This window comes from Oryctolagus cuniculus, chromosome 9 (assembly GCF_051225735.1).
Source record: "Oryctolagus cuniculus isolate XC-2025 breed Fujian yellow rabbit chromosome 9, ASM5122573v1, whole genome shotgun sequence".
Lineage (NCBI taxonomy): Eukaryota > Metazoa > Chordata > Mammalia > Lagomorpha > Leporidae > Oryctolagus > Oryctolagus cuniculus.
In genome coordinates this window covers 69,974,808-69,992,629 of record NC_142875.1, presented here as the reverse complement: position 1 = coordinate 69,992,629, position 17,822 = coordinate 69,974,808, and the positions used below count along the sequence as shown (strand labels likewise).

The 17,822-nt window shown below is 43.8% G+C and overlaps 1 long non-coding RNA gene across 2 annotated transcripts in view; it reads right to left on the bottom strand.

Annotated features, from left to right (window-relative positions):
• Positions 1-11,874: 11,874 nt before the first annotated feature.
• Positions 11,875-17,822, bottom strand: part of LOC149124599 (uncharacterized) — a 154,641-nt gene continuing 148,693 nt past the window's right edge. For both annotated transcript variants that reach the window (XR_016213301.1, XR_016213300.1), the window contains exons 2-4: positions 15,996-16,137; positions 13,812-13,964; positions 11,875-12,422 (exon numbers count right to left, since the gene is read on the bottom strand). This is a non-coding gene — a long non-coding RNA (uncharacterized LOC149124599). The remainder of the gene's footprint in view (positions 12,423-13,811; positions 13,965-15,995; positions 16,138-17,822) is intronic.

The following is a 17,822-nucleotide window of genomic DNA, read 5'->3' as shown; positions in this document are numbered from 1 at the left end:
TCCCTGAGTAAACATTTATAAAAAAATTAAATACAGCAAAAGTTATGGACCAAGAAATTTTAGAAGTTCGGTAGAAAATATCTATTTAACAAACACATAATGAAACAATAAATGAACAAGAAAAGACTTGTAGAAAACAAACATCAAAATGACAGATGCAAAGCCTACCTATCAGTAACTATATTAGATAAAAGCGAGTAAACATCCTAATTGAAAGAGATATATTAGAAGAACAAACAAAAACCATGATAAAGCTATCCACTCTTTATAAGAGACACAGAGTCAAAACAAAAGGTTGAAAAGTACGATGATGGAAAAATATGCCAGGCAAATAATAAACGAAAGAGGGTTTCACTATTTATAGTAATGCTAGACAAAATAGACTTAAAGACAATGATTATTACTAGAGACAAAGTGAGACATTTGAAGGCTAACCCATCAAGCAGTTACAACACTTATGAACACAGATGAATTTAACCACAAAGCCCACCTCTCCCCCACCCCAAAAAATGCATGAATCACAAATAGCACTAAAGGAAACAAGAGAAAATGCAACAATAATGGTAGGACATTGCAAATATCCCATACTCAATACCAAATCGAACTATATGGGAACAAGAAAATAGAAACTTGAACACTATAAAACAACTGAACTTAACATGTATCTATGGAACATTACAGAGTATAAAAGCAGCAGAACACACATCTTTCTCAAATGCCCATGGAATGCTTTCCAGGATCCACCATATGCATTGTAAAACAAGTCTCAATAAAAACACAAATACTGGAGTCATACTAAATACATTCTCCAACCACAATAGAAGGAAATTAAAAATCAATAACAGGAAGAAATTTAAAAAAAAGATTCACAAATACATGTATAGTAACTCATAAACATATTGTTTACTTAAAAGGCAGAGTGAGAGAGTAAGAAAAAGAGTGATCTTCCATTTACTGGTTTACTGTTTAAATGCCCACAATAGCCAGGGCTAGGCCAAGATGAAGGCAGGAGCTGGGAACACCATACAGGTCTTCCACGTGAGTGGCAAGAACTCAAATACTTCAACAATCATCTATTACTTCCCAGGTGCATTAACAGGAAACTGGATCAGAAGTAGGATAGTCTGGGACTTGAACCAGCACTATGATGTGGGATTCAGGTGTCCCAAGAGGCCACTTAGCCCGCTGCACCACAATGCCCACCTCCTATTCTTCAACACTAAATGAATCAAAGAAGAAATCACAGGGGATAAAATGAAAACACACACACAAAAAAACTTATGGAATGCATATGAAATAACACTAGGAGCAAAATTTATATTTATAAAGACCTATTTTGAAAATGAAGTAAGGTCTCAAAACACTAAGCTAACTTTATACCTTAAGAAACTAAATGAATAAGAGCAAACTAAACTCAAAAAAGTAGAATAAAGGAAATAGAGTGGAAATAAATTAAATACAAAAAATAAAAATGAAATAGAAAATCAATGAAACTAAAAGTTGGTAATTAAAAAATATCAACAAAATTGTCAAATATGTAACCAGAATGATGGACAAAAAAAGAGAGATTTGAATTACTAAAATCAGTTACTACAATCACAAATCCAAGATAGTACATCGTTACTAATCTAATCTATTTACTTATATAGAAAATATGAGGGTACTTGAGTTTGTGGAAAAAAATGGAATTAAAAGTAAATTTATTTTGGTGGAAAAATTTTTGAAATCCATGCATAGTTTTCTTCATAATACATGTTTTTAACAAACTGTGTGAAATACTCTCACACAAAAAATTGTGATGCAATATTTGAACAATTGTATGGCAACAAATTATATAACCCAAATGTAATAGAAAAATTCCTAGAAAGGTAAAAACTGAAACTGACTATGAAAGAAATAGAAAATAAAGCTAAGCCTATAACAAGTAAAGATATTCAATTAGTAATTTTTAAAACCTTTCCAGAAAGAAAAGCCCAGGATCAGAGGACCTCACTCACAAATTCCACCAAATGGTTAAAGAATGGTTAAGCCAAATCCTTCAAAAATTCTTCCAAAAAATAACGAGGCAATATTTCCCACATTATTCTATGAGATCAGTGTTATCCTGGTATCAAAGTCAGACAAAGATATCACAAGAGAAGAAAACTAAATATAGACCAATATCCCTCATGAATTTAGGAACAAACATCCTCAACAGAATATTAGTATATTTAATTCAGTGTGCAAATTTTAAAAAATGATTATACAGAGTAACCAAGTGGAATTTACCCCTTGAATGCAAAGTTGGTTCAACACACCAAAATTAATCAATGTCATCACTAGGTCAATGGGAAAAAGATAACAATTGCATCACCCCAATAGACAAAAATCATTTGATTAAATTCATACTAAAACTAATTTCAAGTTAAACCATTCAACAAATTAGGGTGAAAAGGAACTTCCTCACCCTGGTAAATAGTATCAAAGAAAAATATGCAGTGATTATCATTCTTAAGGCTGAAAGTTTGAAAGCCTCCCAAGTAAGACCAATTAAGGATGCTCTTTCTAGCCATTTCTTTTCAATATTGTACTGGAGCTGCTACCCAGAACAATTAGTAAAGGAGATGAAATAAAAGGCATTCAGATTGTGAAGTAAGAATTAAATCTATCTCTATTTGTTTATGACATCATCTTGTACATGGAAAATTCCAATGAATTAAAAAAAATGTTAATTAAACAATTAATTCATCAAGGCCATAGGCTACTAAGGAAGCATAGCAATGAATGATCAGAAAATTTATTAAGAAAATGTTATTTACAATAGCACAAAGGGGCCGACGCTGTGACGCACTAGGTTAATCCTCCACCTGCAGCACCGGCATCCCTTATGGGCGCTAGTTCTAGTCCTGGTTGCTCCTCTTCCAGTCCAGCTCTCTGCTGTGGCCTGGGAGAGCAGTAGAAAATGGCCCAAAGTACTTGGGCCCCTGCACCCACATGGGAGACCAGGAGGAAGCACCCGGCTCCTGGCTTTGGATTGGTGCGGCCATCTGGGGAGTGAACCAATGGAAGGAAGACCTTTCTCTCTGTCTCTCACTGTAATTCTACTATTAAATAAATAAATAAATAAATCTTTAAAAAAAATACAATAGCACAAAAAAGACTACAATACTCAGGAATAAGATATAAGCCTTGCACATTGAAAGCTACAAAATAACATTGAAGAAATAAATATCTAAATAGCTGGAAATAGAGTCTGTGTTTATATATCGGGACACTTAATGTTGTTAACATAGCAAACTACTTGTATGGCTTCCATCCAAATTCCAGCTTTTTTTCCCCATAAATTTATAAACTGACCTTAAAGTTCATATGGAAATTCAAGGGACTCAGAATAACCCAGCAATTTGGAAAAAAGAACAAAGTTGGAAGACAAACACTTCCCAATTTTGAAAGCTATTGCATGCTGTAGTAATCAAGACTGTGTGTCAGTGATATAGGATAGTCATACACATCTGTGAGCTAGGATTAAGAGTCCGGAGATAAACTCATACATTTATGGTCAATTAATTTTTGACAAAGATATCCAGACAATTCAATGGGAGAAACAATAGTTTTTGAACAAATGGTGCCAGAAGTACTAGATATCCATCTGCAAACAAATGAGATTGAATTTCCTACCTCACATCAAGTACCAAAATCAACACAAAAATCTATCAAAGACCTCAAAGTTACAGTTAGAACTATAAAAATCTTTGAAGATACTATCCATGGCTATAAAACTCATGAACTTGGGATTTAGAAAGTGGTGTTTTTAGGTTAGACACCAAAACACAGGCAATAAATAAAAAACAGATTTAAAAAACTTTACATATCAATGAATATTTTCAATAAAGTAAAAAGCCACCCAACAGAATGGGAGAAAAATTTGCAAATCATATACCTGAAAAAGGTCTGGTACCTTTTGAAAACAACTGTAATTCAACAATAAAAAGACAAATACCCAATTAAAAAACATGCAGGCGATTTGAGTAGCTACCTCTCCAAAGAAGATACAGAAATAGCCACCAAGCACATGAAAAGAGGTTCCTTCTCAGTCACTGGAGAAATGCAAATCCAAACCATAATGAGATAACAAGTCATCCATACTAGGGTGACTATAATTAAAAAGGCATTAAAAATGAATTGTTGAGAGTGAGTAGAAATTGGAACCCACATACAATTTCAGTGGGAATATAAGATGATATGGTCATTTTGGGAATTGTTTGGATGGTTCTTCAAAAAGTGAAACATAGAATTACAATACAAGTCAGCAAGTTCATTTTTAAGTATATACCCAGGAGAATTAAAAACATATGACAAAAATTTATACATGAATATTTATAGAGCATTTATTATTATAGCCAAAAGGTAGAACAATCCAAATGACTATTACCTGATGAATTGTAACATGTTCAAACAAAGGACTAGAATTGTCTTAGTAGGAGTACAATTCTGATTCATGCTGCAATACAAACGGACTTTGAAAACATTATGCTAAGAGAAGGAAGCCGGACACAATAGTCACTTATGGTTTGAAATGTCTAAATTCAGCAAGTCAGTAAATGTTGTAAGTAGCTTAGCAGTTACTAGGGACTGAGGGAGAGAGAAATGGGGAATGACTGCTAATGGGCACAAGTTTTCTTTTGGGGGGTAATAAAAACGTCTGGAACAAGGTAGTGGTGACAGCTGTACAACTCTGAGAATATACTTAGAAGCCACGAATTGTGTCTTTTAAATGGATGGCTTATGTATATAAATCCCATCTCAATAAAAACAAAAGTCCAGAACTTGTAATATCATTCGAAACACTCCAATCAGAGAGGTTTGCATCTAAGTTGAATTAGAAGCAGAGTGGTACCAAGATCACGAATGGAGGATTCCAGAAGATAAAGGAAGCGGACACCAGGAAGCCAACCCACCTAAGTTTTTATGTGAGCAGCAGGGGGAGCCCTTGATAGCAAAGAAAATTACAAAAATAATATTGTTTCTGATTACAAAGTTAATGCATTCTTTTTACAGACAATCTGGAAAAATACAAAATAAAAAACTATTAACTCCATTGTTCTGATAACTACTATTAACATTTTAATTGTGCAAATCCTCCCAGTTTTTATTCTATGTGTGTACGTAGCCTCACATGAAGCCAAATCACCCACAACTCCCTAGTGCATGTAGTTTCGTCTCCTATTTTTTCTACATCAATTATTTTTTTCCCAAAGCTTTATTCTTGAAAGTCCAATTTTTAGCACCTACAGATGTTATTAACTAAGCCTCCTGTTGGAAGTAGTCAGTGATAATACTGCACTATTATACCTGAATTTTTATGCTTCCTAAGGAGAGTCTTAAGATTTTTATAGTTCTACCAACAAAGAATTATATTTTCCTTTTCTGTGAACTTTTACGCAAATATGTAATTATTGGGTGTTTTTTTTTAATCTAAAATATTTGCTAATTGAGTAGTCAGGAAATGATGCCCTTTTTTCAATTATTTTTAGATAGTGAGCCTGATTTGTTTTTATGATATAATATGTATTTTCTACTTGTGTGAATTCCTTTGTGAATATTGAAATGTTTCTGTTTAGGGTATTTACCTTCTAATTATTGATTTCTGAAAGTTCTTCATGTATTAACCATATTAAACTTTTATATTTTTCCTCAGGCTATTCTTTACCTTGTGATTTTTTTTAATCACGAGTTTTGATGAATAAGCTTTTCATTTTTAGTGTAAAAGCCTGACTTCTTTCTTTATAGATTCTTCTTTGTTGCTTAAAATATGCTTCCAATACACTGAGAACTGATGCAAATTTGCCACAATTGCTTCATGTTCTCATATTTTAAAACTTAATTCATTTAAAATTCATTTGCTTTGATCTCCTCCCATTAAAAAATAATCACTCCAGCTCTAGTCATTGCAGTAATCTTTCATTCACCCACTAATTGGAAATGACTTCATCAAGTACTAAAATCTTTATTATTATTATTGTTATTATTCATTTGAGAGACAGAAAAAGACATATAGAGACAGTTCCCATCTGCTGGCTCACTTCCCAAATGCCTAGAACAGCTGGGGCTGGGCCAAGGCCAATGCTGGAGCTGGAAGAAAAATCCAGTAACCCCACGTGGGAGGCAGGAACCAAGGACTTGAGGCATCACCACCGCTTTCCAGGGTCTACATCAGCAGGAAGCTGGAGTCTGGAGCTGCAGCCAGGAAGCAAGCCCAGCCACTCCAATGTCAGATGCAGGCTAAACATGAAATGTGGTTCCCACTGAATTCCTATATTTATATTTATCCTATCTACGTGAGTGTACTTGAGAACTCCACTCTCTTCTGTCTAGCCTTGTACCAGCAAAATACTATTAAAGCTTTTTGACAGGTTTTTAAGATTGGGAAAAGAGCTCCTTTATCACCTTATAAACATTTCTTTGTTATTTTTATTCACATATTCTTCTAGATTAGCAGCAAGTCACATTTCCATTCAAAATTAATCCAAGAGGAATTTTGATGAGAATCATATTGGATTTAACAATTGAGAAACAGTGACATCATCCACAATATGGAATACATCTCAATTTATTCAAGTCTGCTTTTGAATCATTAACTAAAGTTTTATAACTAAACTCAGAGGGTTTATATGGTTTCTCAAACTTATTTCCAGGTTTTGTTGTTATTACTGGTGCTCATGTTCTTGTTCGTTTTGCTCTGTATGGCTTTCCCTTCCTTGTAAAAGATCTCTTTTCCCTCTTTGTAATTATTTTCTGGCTATGGGGATATATTTTTTATTTTTCACCCAGGCATCATCATGAACTATTAGTTCTACTAGACGATTTCTGAGTTTTTTCTAAAGACATTACCCTTGAGAAATTTATTATCTGCACACCTGTGTCTCGGAGCTCAAGGTCAATTCAGCTTTTGAAATTACACCTCTCATGCTTCTTCCTGACTTCTTTTTAAAGACATAAATAAAAAATAATTGTATAAGTTGACCAAATAAAGAATACAAAAACTCTAAAACATAGATTCTATTCTTCCACTTTGCTCTTAAAGAGAAAAGGTTTTTTTGATTGATTGAGTTGAAAGGCATAATGACACAAAGGGAGACACACACACACACACACATACACACAGAGAGAGAAACTTCCATCCACCAGTTCATTCTCCAAATGGCCTGGCCTGGGCTGGGCCAGGCCAAAGCCAGGAGCCTGGAGATCCACCCAGGTCTCTCATGTGGATGACAGGGGCCCAAGCACTTTAGCCATCATAAGCAGCTTCCCAGAAAGCGTTAACAGAGAACTAGATTGGAAGTGGAACAGCTGGGCTTCAAACTGGCACTCTGACATGGGACGCTGGTGTTGCAAGCTGAGGGTTAACTCTGCTGTGCCATGCTGGCCCAGGAATTTTTTTCTTCAATTTAATAAAAATTTAAATGCAAATGATTTTTCAAATAGTGACTCAAAATGCTCTTGGGTTTTAAGTGGGCTCCAGAACTAAGGCATCCTTTTAGTATCAGGTTCTTTGAGTCATAGTCAGACAAACACGCACAGTCAAGTTCCCACCCCAACCGTGAAGACATGGAACGTGAGTATTTCTAAGACCCTCAAACATTCTCTGTCCTTTTTTAGTCATTCTGCTTCCTGTCTCCTCACCCCCTGGCAACTCTGCTCTGCTTCTTTCCCTAGCATTTTGCAGAGTCTTTTTTATTTCTCAAACAGACTCAAAGCTAGCCATCAGCAACTAGCCCAAGTCCTCAGCTGCTCACTGGAAAGCCACTCTGATGACAAACAGATCAGTCTCCATGTCAGCAACCTGAACTCCAGCTCAAGACACCAGAAAATTCCTCCCCCGAAACTTGTCCTGGCTTCCGTGGGGCAGACATGCCCAGACAGGCCTGACAGGGCAGCAGAGCCGGCAGGAGGTGTGTGAGTATGTGTGTGTGTGTGTGTGTGTGTGTGTGTGTATTGGGGGGAAGGTCTTGTGGCAGGGCACACCAGCTGCAAACTGTCTCCTTTTCTAGTATGGAAGTGTTGTGTGTATGTGTGTGTGTGTGTGTGGGGGTGCATGCCCAGTCATGGCAGAGTCCCAGTTATATTTGCCCATGCTCTGTATGTCTGCAGCGTGACTCCCTGGAGGGCAGATGAGCCAGTAAGTTCTGAGAAACACTCCTCTTTGAATCTTCCCTCCTGTCTGTCATCTATCTGCTGAGTGCCACATGGTTTGCTGGTGGCAGCCAGAAAGTCTAGGAAGCCCGCCCCCCACCCCGCCCTCGCTCCTGCGGAGTCAAACACAACACCAACAACTCAGCGAGGACTTGGGGCCCAGCGCCAGTGGCAGACAATAGGGTGGCCAGGGAACCGCGGCATGTCTCCAGCAGGGAGACTGCATTGCTGCTCTGTCCATTTCTTCTCTACTTCTTCCTCCAGTTCTGTACACAGGGGTGGGGCCGCTCTCCTAGATCACTTCAAAACAACTGTTGTAAAGAAACCCGTGTGTGGTTTTGTGTTACCCCCATTGGAGCGTTGTCTGTGAATACAGGGCATAAAAGGGGATAAATTGTCTAACTCAATCCACCCTTGAGGGCTGCCACATTAAAAAGATAGACCACAGAACTTTTCGTTTGCACCAAAATGATTGCAAAATGAAGAGACAGAGATGTCTAAGGAAAACTCTGAATCTTGGGTGATGTGGAAAACTCTCTGATGTACTCATAGGCCCATACATAAGATTTTATATCTGTCAATCTCTCCACATTCCTGATAGTAACCAGTCTTGGAAGAACATTTTTGGCACATGTTAAGTTTTACTCCGGGAAAAAACAAACAAACAAACAAACAAACAAACAAGAAAAACAAGGTATGAAACAAATTTAGGGAAGAAGAACTTGGATAGGTTTTTTTGTTTTTATTTTTTATTTTTTTATTTTTTATTTGACAGGCAGAGTGGACAGTGAGAGAGAGACAGAGACAGAGAGAAAGGTCTTCCTTTGCTGTTGGTTCACCCTCCAATGGCCACCGTGGCCGGCGCGCTGCGGCCGGCACACCGCGCTGATCTGATGGCAGGAGCCAGGTACTTATCCTGGTCTCCCATGGGGTGCAGGGCCAAGCACTTGGGCCATCCTCCACTGCACTCCCTGGCCACAGCAGAGAGCTGGCCTGGAAGAGGGGCAACCGGGACAGAATCTGGCGCCCCGACCGGGACTAGAACCTGGTGTGCCGGCGCCGCAAGGCGGAGGATTAGCCTAGTGAGCCGCAGCGCCGGCCCATTGGGTAGGTTTTTAATTCAGAACCACAGACACACAAACTGCGTGGTCCATCTAAGTTCAGATGGATCTTAGGGCTGCTTTACCTGAAGCACAAGAGATCTGAATTGTGTCCCACACAGAGAAATTGCCCTTAGAGACTGCCTCCGTGATTGGTTTCTCTCCTAATATGCGCCAGTTAACATGTGTATACTTGACAATTTGCTGAGCACTTCGTAAAACAAAAGGCACCCGATGTGATTTTATATATATATATATAAAGCAACAACTGTGTGAGGAAAAGTGACCCTGAGATCCTGCAGTCCACTGACTCAGTCCCTTACTGGGAAAGGCTCCTGCCACTCCCCTCAGTCCCACTCCTGGACAGAGAATCACCAACGTGTGGGGCGGGTCACCACCTCCGCCTCAGCCCTGCCCCCTGCCCCGGGGACGTGCTGACCCGCAGGGCCTCCCAGCAGCGGGAGTCAGTTGCACGGCCCTTGGAGTCCTCCTTGGAAGGCAGAGTTGGATGTTTTCAACACCAGCTTCCTTCAGGCATTCACTGCGCCCCAGGCTCCACATGGCCCTCGGGAGGCCAGCAGGGCTGGGGGAGGGGGTCTTCTGGTCCCTCACCATTCCCTCACCAGCCCTTGATCAGCCTCCCAGTGCCAAGCTGCATCCCGGCGAGGAGCACCCAAGCCCCTCCGGCAGGAGTTTTGTGGCCTCAGGTCTCTCTCCTGCCCCAGTTCCAGTTTAGGACAGGACCGTGCAGAGGGGTCAGGGGAGGGGCTGACCGAGGCTCGGGGATGACAGCGTCCGGTCTGGCTTTTGCCTCGTGTGACTTCCTTCTCACTGTTCCCTCGAGCAACTAGATCTCCTCATATGAACAAATCTGTGTTAAAATCAGTTGTTTTTTCAGAGAACACAAGGAAATGATGATGCTAGCAAAGCTTTCGCTAAACCACACTGTTTGTCCACAGCGGGCACCATGCTATACATTTCACATTTGTTATTTCATTTAATTCTGGCAAAGTCCTATACAGGCAGGTGTTGCCACTATCCCATTTTGCAGGTGGGAAAACAGAGGCATAGAGGTTAAAACAACTTTCCTCTATGGACACATACACACTAAGTGACTTCTTCAAATCTCATAGGTTCTGACTCCGGAGCGACGCTCTGAACCTAAAGGTCCATCTGCACGTTTCACGGCTAGTTGGCTGCAGGGCATTTTAATAAGGCTAAACTAGTCACAGGGACGGAGGGGTGTAGCAGTCTGACTGGGAGGAGAGTCAGAACAAAGCCCAGGCAGCAGGGACAGAGAACTGGAGTGTGTCCTCAGGGGCCACTGGGACTTTGGCTGGACCCATTTGTTTTTCTAAGCACAGGTACTGCATGGTCATTTGAAACCACGTGCTTACCATCGCGGGACACCGTCCACGGCAGCAACCTGCCTGAAGCTGGCAGGGGCAGAGGAGGAGGAGGGAGCGCATCTGGAGAATGTGGGTCAGCCCTTCCTGCACAGAACGGCAGGGGAGGTTGATTTTTAGTGGGAAAGATTAGGAAAGTGCTTCTGAAATGTTTTCCACAGAAGTACAAACTGGCGAAATCAAAGCTGACACACTTCTGCTGCGGGCCGGGGGTGGGGGTGAAGTGGGGGCCCATGGCTATAGGGACTGGCTGCTGTTAACAAGCTCAGATACTTTTAAACTACGTTTGCCCCCCTCCCAAAGAAATGCATATCAAACCCACTAAGAGAAGGACAGACAAGCAGTGCTGCAAGTCAGGAGACCGCCCCAGCCGCCAGCAACCCAGCTCACAGCTGCCACGCAAAGCCACAGCCTCTGCTGCTGCTGCGACACACACACATACACACACACACACACACACACACACACGCTGCTCCCCCTCCTTGGCCCGCGTCCCCGCCTGCACCAAGACCTTGCCAGCTGCGCCTGATGATCAGACAAGTGGCTTCCAGCCCAGCCTCCAGAATTCCAAAGAGATAATGCTGAATTTGATGGCAAAGCCTTCCCAATTCTGCAGGGCCCGTTTCCCCAGCAGGAGCTGCGCTCGCACCCCTGGAGCCAGGACCAGCCTGGCAAGGGGAGTAATTGCAGTCTAATGGCGTGGCGCTGCCCCGACTGCCTTTCCGGCTGTCACTCTCTGGCCCTGTTATTACTGGCTCCAGCTTTATTTTAGGGCTACTAACCTGCCCTTACACGTCTGCTGTGCTGCGCTGGTGAACTGCAGCTGATGGGCCTCTCAGAAAAGGGGTGGGTGTCTTCCTTCTACCTCCAGCTTTGCTTTTGTTTTTCCTTCGGGCTTCTCTCTCTTCCTCTCTCATTCCTTCATTCCACCTGGTGGGAGTGGGCGTCCGTAGCTTTTTCAGGGATATCTCCCCAGCTGCCAGCCAGTCGTGCTATCTGAGAGCCAACTTCCAGGTCACAGGTGCAGAGAAGGGGAGCCTGCCCAGGCTGTTCTGTAGTGCTGACTGGGGGGTCCAGGGCCCAGCCCCCGGCTAAGCCAGACTCTCCTGGGCTATTAATTAAAGCAGACAAGTAGGCCAGCATCCCACCCCCAAGGAAATGGCAGTGGAACGGGGTCAGGGAATTCCACTGTGCTCGTTATCAGCCGGTCTGGCTCATTTATTTAAGAAGAAGCCACACTTGTCCACTCAAGAGGCACGGAAGCCCAGGCCCTGCGCATTTTCAGCACACTCCCCTCCCCTGCCTGCAGCGTGGACCTACAGAATGTAACGGGAGCCCACTGAGGGCTCAGGCCCCCGCCTGCGTGCTCACACCTGCGCAGTTCCGATACCTTCCTTCACTGCGGCGGAGGGTCTTCCACAGCAAGCAGATTTGAGCACAAAACACAGTGTGGGCAGCACGGGCAGGTGGGCTCCAGCCCGTGTGGGTGGCTGGTTGGGCCACTTCACAGGGACTTGCTCTAAAGCACAAGGAGAGGGCTTTGATCTCCCCCTGAGACTGCAGCACACAGGATGGGGACAGTGTTGAAAACCACATCAGACTGGAATCAGGCCAGGTGCTGTGTCTAGCCCTTTTTGGCCCCTTGTGTGGTCTTGCGGGTTTCTGAGCTGCAGGAAAGATCCAACTGCACCCGACAGAACCGCGGCGAGGCTGACATCACAGGAGGAAATTGTGAGAAATGGCTCTGTAAATGGGCAAACAACATAGATGAAAGAGGCTCTTGTTATTAGGTTTATCTTTGAGGCAGGAGCACCAAGGCCAGAAAAGAGAAAAAACTGAACTCCCAGTCTGAGACGCTGGGAGAATCATGCAAGCCTCAGTAGCTGCTCTCGGGGCACGATCTTTCTTCTGGAATATTCTGCCACTACAGCAGCAGGAACAGGTGTGGCACTGCTCTTGCTACTGATGACACGGCCAATTCTGCCATCAGCTGTGCTAGAACTCAAGCCCAAATCACAGGGCTGAAATCCTTGCAATGCCAGCCAGCCCTCCACTCACCAGCAATGTCGTGTAGTGTTGATAGCCTAGACCCTGGGACCAGGCGGCCGGGTCGTGAGTCCAGCTCGCTATCTATGAACTAGATAGGTGGTTTGTAGAGAGTGAGGTTGAGGGTACTACCCAGGACTCATAGTGCTGGGAGAATGAAACGAACAGTAAAGGGCCTTGAAGAATTTCTCACATGTGGTGAGACAAGTATGGCTATTATTATTTCCCAGTACCTTAGCCCACTCTAAAAAAAAATCTGTACATTCTAGATTGGGGGAAGAGATAGATTCTCTGGGTATAATGCAGAATAGAGTTTGACTGGGTTTTGAGAAATCCAGCCCCTCCCCCTCCACTCTAGTGGGAAGTATCTGCCTTGCCACACTAAGTTACAATTCAGGGTCCAGAATGGTGAGCATAACTGCTTCAAAGAGTGATTATGTCTCCTGTCACTGGTGGAGCCCAGGACTGGAGGAAAACGGGCCATGTGGCTACACCTGGGCTACTGGGTGGACACCTGACTTCTCTCTCAGGCCTCACTTCCTGAACTCTGCATTGTAACAGCACAGCACCGGCCCTGCAGACCTGGTGCTTGGAGCACTGCACACAGGACACACAAGAAACTTCAGCAGCCACTACTGCTGTTATTCAGATTAGCATTCATCAATCCCCCATTGCGGGGATTTAGATTGTTGAGAAATTTTGTGAATTTCATTTTTCAAGTTAGATTGTGAACATTTCTAAAACGTCAGATAAATATAACCAAAATCTGCATTAAGACAAAGAAAGGAAACACCATATCACAATGAACTATTTGGTCATACAGCATGACAGTGTCTGCAATAGTCAATGTTGTCAACATTTTTCTTAGTAATGGTGAGGAGTTCAAATTATGGAGCATTTTCCCACATGAAACTCAATCCTGTAAATATCCCTCAGCATTTTTAACAAGCCCAGTAAACATGGCTGGTCCTCATCTTTGTTTCTAACACCAGGTGTGGAGGGTAAGGAAGGAGGTGCCAAGCTAGTGTCTGTAAATCCTGGTCACCCTGAGGCGCCCCTCTTTGAGTTTTGCCACAGCGTAGCTTACCTTCATCTTTGGGTGCTTTAAATCTTCAGGGATTGCCCATCTGAATAGTCAAGCAAGCTCCTAAGTGGCAAGAGTGAAAATGCCACATGATTTTTAACAGTTTTCAATAGCTCATGGGGCCAGTGCCTTTAGGTCAACCATCAAGTTCTGGATCTGGCAACAAAAGTTAGAAAGGGAGTCCACTGAGCACAGAGCGGATGCAGCAGCACAATTTTCTCTGTTCTGGCTTCGTCGGCAAAGCAATGCTCTGGCATTGTGGGGCCACCTCGGGAGATGGGGTGTTTGTGTCCAACCCACAAGGTGGGTCCCTGGGCGATGCTGGAAAGCAGAACAGGCTGCTACAGTCCAAGAGCCTGCACTGGCCGAGATGGCACAAGCTTGGATAGCCCCAGCACATACCTGCCTGTTGCATTTCTCCAGCCGGATAACAGTCCAGGGCAGTTAAGGGAAACTCAGAGATTTGGGTGGTGGTAGTTTGCTTTTAGACAGTTTCATCTGAGCAAACACAAAAATGTGTATCCGTGTTCTCCTGACCTTACCACTGTTGGTTTGGAGCCCCCTAGGTCGCACTAAAGGCTGGTTTAGCACAGCAGAGATATGTGCCTTTGCCTGAGAGAAGACAGAAACTGGAGAAGGAAGAAGGGGCTTTGGAGACACTGAGTGCCCTCTGCGGGTTACCCAGCACCAGGCAGACAGGCCTCCCACCCTGAGTCACCAGCAGGGACAGCTTCATATCGATGTGCTGATGCAAATAGTGCAAATTTGCCCACAGCTTAGGCCTCATTTTTTCCCCAAATTATCTAAACTCAGGAAATGCAAGGGTTAAATGCCTTACTTTCATAAACATAGTCCCCTGGTGGGGGTCAGGGGAGATTTAGATATTATGTGGAAAAGTGCAGTAAAAAGCGCTGAATTTGCCCATTCCATTACATTGAATTGTTCAGCAATTATGGTCATCCCAGGCTTAGGAAATTAAAGTACATGATGAAAACCCAATCGAAGGATATCAACTGCTACGTTACTAAATAAACTACACATCCCATTTTAAACGCGTTTAAAACTGTCTCAGAAGAGGTTATGGTGAAGAGGGACTGTAATTTTAAAATCATTTACTGTAGCACTGTACTCTAGGACTGTACATTTAAATTTGAACTTGAAGCTAAATGTTGCAAAGCTAAATCAATTTTATTTGATAACATGGGAGAATTTACACGCTTTCATTTGGGGCAGATGGAGCCCTTGGCACAGGAGAGAATTTAAGACTCCTATCCCACAAGAACAGTTAACTCTTTGATTCAGCACACCCTCTTCTCAGAGTTATTTAAAATGTAGGTAGATCTTTTCTGGCTTTCTTTTTTTCCTTAGTTGTTTTTCTACCCCAAGTCTAGCAGACAAAGATACCTCTCTTCGCTCTCTCTCTCTCTCGCTCTCTCACTCTCTCTCGCTCTCCCTCACTCTCGCTCTTGCTCTCTCTCCTCCTTCCTTGAAGTTTCTACAGCAATCCCTACAGCTTCAGTTTTATTTTCTAAATGTAAAAACGTGGCTTCTGGCTATAAAACGCCTCCCCCGCTTCGGCAGCCCCCGTCCCCTGCGGCTGTTATTGGCATGATCTGTAAATTAACTGGAGTCACTTAGAGCCCTCAGTTAGCTTTTGGTCAAACATTAGCAGCAGTGTTTACCCTTGTGTAATCTTCAGTTGTTACTTAATTTAATGCCCGTCAGCATTTTTTTTTCAACATGTTCAGCAAATCCTTGGCACATGCTGTTGGGATTCTTTTCTCTTCCCTCCCCCACCTTGACCCAAATCAAGCTAAATTTATCTGAATAAAGGCTCGTGAATATCTTTTTCTTTTTCTTTTCCAACATGCTAGTGCAGCTTGCTCCTTTCTCAAAGAATGAAGGAAGACTTTCCTTCCTGGTGTAACCAACAACTGCATTCTGCTCAGCACCATGGCTTGGCGACCCCGTCCCACCTTACATCAAAGCAGGGAAGCTCTAACTCCCCAGAGGCTTTGTCTCTTGGTGCTCTGGCCGGGGACTGTGAGTGATGGAAGATGGGGAGTGTCCTCAGACTCCCATGTGGAGGTTGCTGCTGTGGCCCCTGAAGGAAACCCACTGAAATTGAACTTTGATGCTCTGCCCGAGGAGAGGGCAGAACACATCACATCATAATGCATACCCAACCTTGTGTGTTCTGAACGCCCCTCTGCAGCTGCCACCTCCTCACAGAGTAAATAGCGACAGCCTTGGCCATTCCGCAGCGTCCTGGGCTCCTTTCCGGACGTGAACGCCATCTAGATCCATCAGGAGCATTTCTCTATGGCCACTGAAAGGCAGAAGGGAAGGGAACAGGGAGGGCTCAGTTCCAGCAAGGAGAAGCACATTCTAGGGGACTCAGACTGTGAAGGGAGGCGGTGGCAGCATGGTCACTGGGCGTCCCTTTGCTCCTGCACACTCCATACGAGAGAGCACTCCCTTCTTGCCCAGGGTTGGCGTCTGTCCCCCACAAGGTCATAGTTTGAAATTTCACCCCCACTGGGAGGTGTCAGGAGGGCAGAAAGCTAAACTGACCACGGGGTTTAGAGATCATTAGGGTGGAGCCCCCATGCTGGATTCTAGTGGCTTTACAAGAGTGAGAGAGACACCAGATGAGGCCCACACACTCCCTGTCCCTGGCCACGTGGTGCCCTGTGCCACCTGGGGATCCTGCCAGCAAGAAGACTACCCCCAGTTGCAGACCTTGCACCAGAACTGAGAGCCAAAATCAGCTTGCTTTCTTCGTAAAGTTACCCAACCTCAAGTATTTCATTATAGTAACACAAGCTGGGCTAACACAGGAGGCTTGGATTGTTGGCTCATCTTTGATATTCTGGGTTTTATTGCCAATAAGACAAATGTCACCTTGAAAGACTCACTTTTGGGGGGGGAATATGTGATCAAAGCCACGTGTATACCTGAACAAGAGAAAGGACTGCGAGTCAGCCAGGGGCCCAATCCTTTCCAGCCCCCAAACTTTTTTTTTTTTTTTTTTTTACAGGCAGAGTGGACAGTGAGAGAGAGAGACAGAGAGAAAGGTCTTCCTTTGCTGTTGGTTCACCCTCCAATGGCTGCCGCGGCTGGCGCTGCGGCCGGTGCACCACGCTGATCCGATGGCAGGAGCCAGGTACTTCTCCTGGTCTCCCATGGGGTGCAGGGCCCAAGCACTTGGGCCATCCTCCACTGCACTCCCGGGCCACAGCAGAGAGCTGGCCTGGAAGAGGGGCAACCGGGACAGAATCCAGCGCCCCGACCGGGACTAGAACCTGGTGTGGCAGCGCTGCAAGGCGGAGGATTAGCCTAGTGAGCCGCAGCACCGGCTGCAGCCCCCAAACTTGACCTTGAGTTTCTCGGTCTCTCGGCTGTGCCTCTGTTTCCTGATGAGTAGAAATCAGGGTTCTTGTCCATATGCCACAGGGAAATATCCTACTGCTAAGAACCCTAAATGTAGGCACTTGAGGAAGAACGCTGTGGATACACAGGACAGAAACAAGAAATCTGCGGATGCTGAGGGCTCAGGCTGCACCCACTGGCTGCACAGGAACCAACGCCAAAAAGTGGAGTTCTTCTCTCTTAGATAAAAAGGGAGTTCTTGGGCAGAATCCACATAGAGTCCCTGCCTGGATTTCTAGGAAAGCCTCAGTGAGGGCTGAATTACATGCTATTAACTCTAGCTGCAGCCCTCCTGGGGGCCAAGAGATCTGTCTGAGTTCACAGCACAAGCGCACATGGGTGGCCCGTGGCTGGGGGTGGGTATCCCTGAGGATCAGTTCTGAGAATCCAAGACAGCCCAGGAGACACACACGTCCCTGTCAGTGACCACTAGCAATCTGGTGTCCCCGTCACAAGCCTGGAACATCACCACCAAGACTCCTCAAGGCAGCTGTTTTGCTACACAAATTATAAACAAGTCTTACAACTTTCTTGAGCCATCTGGAAAGTGATTGAGCACAGGGCTGCCCTGACAAGGACTTT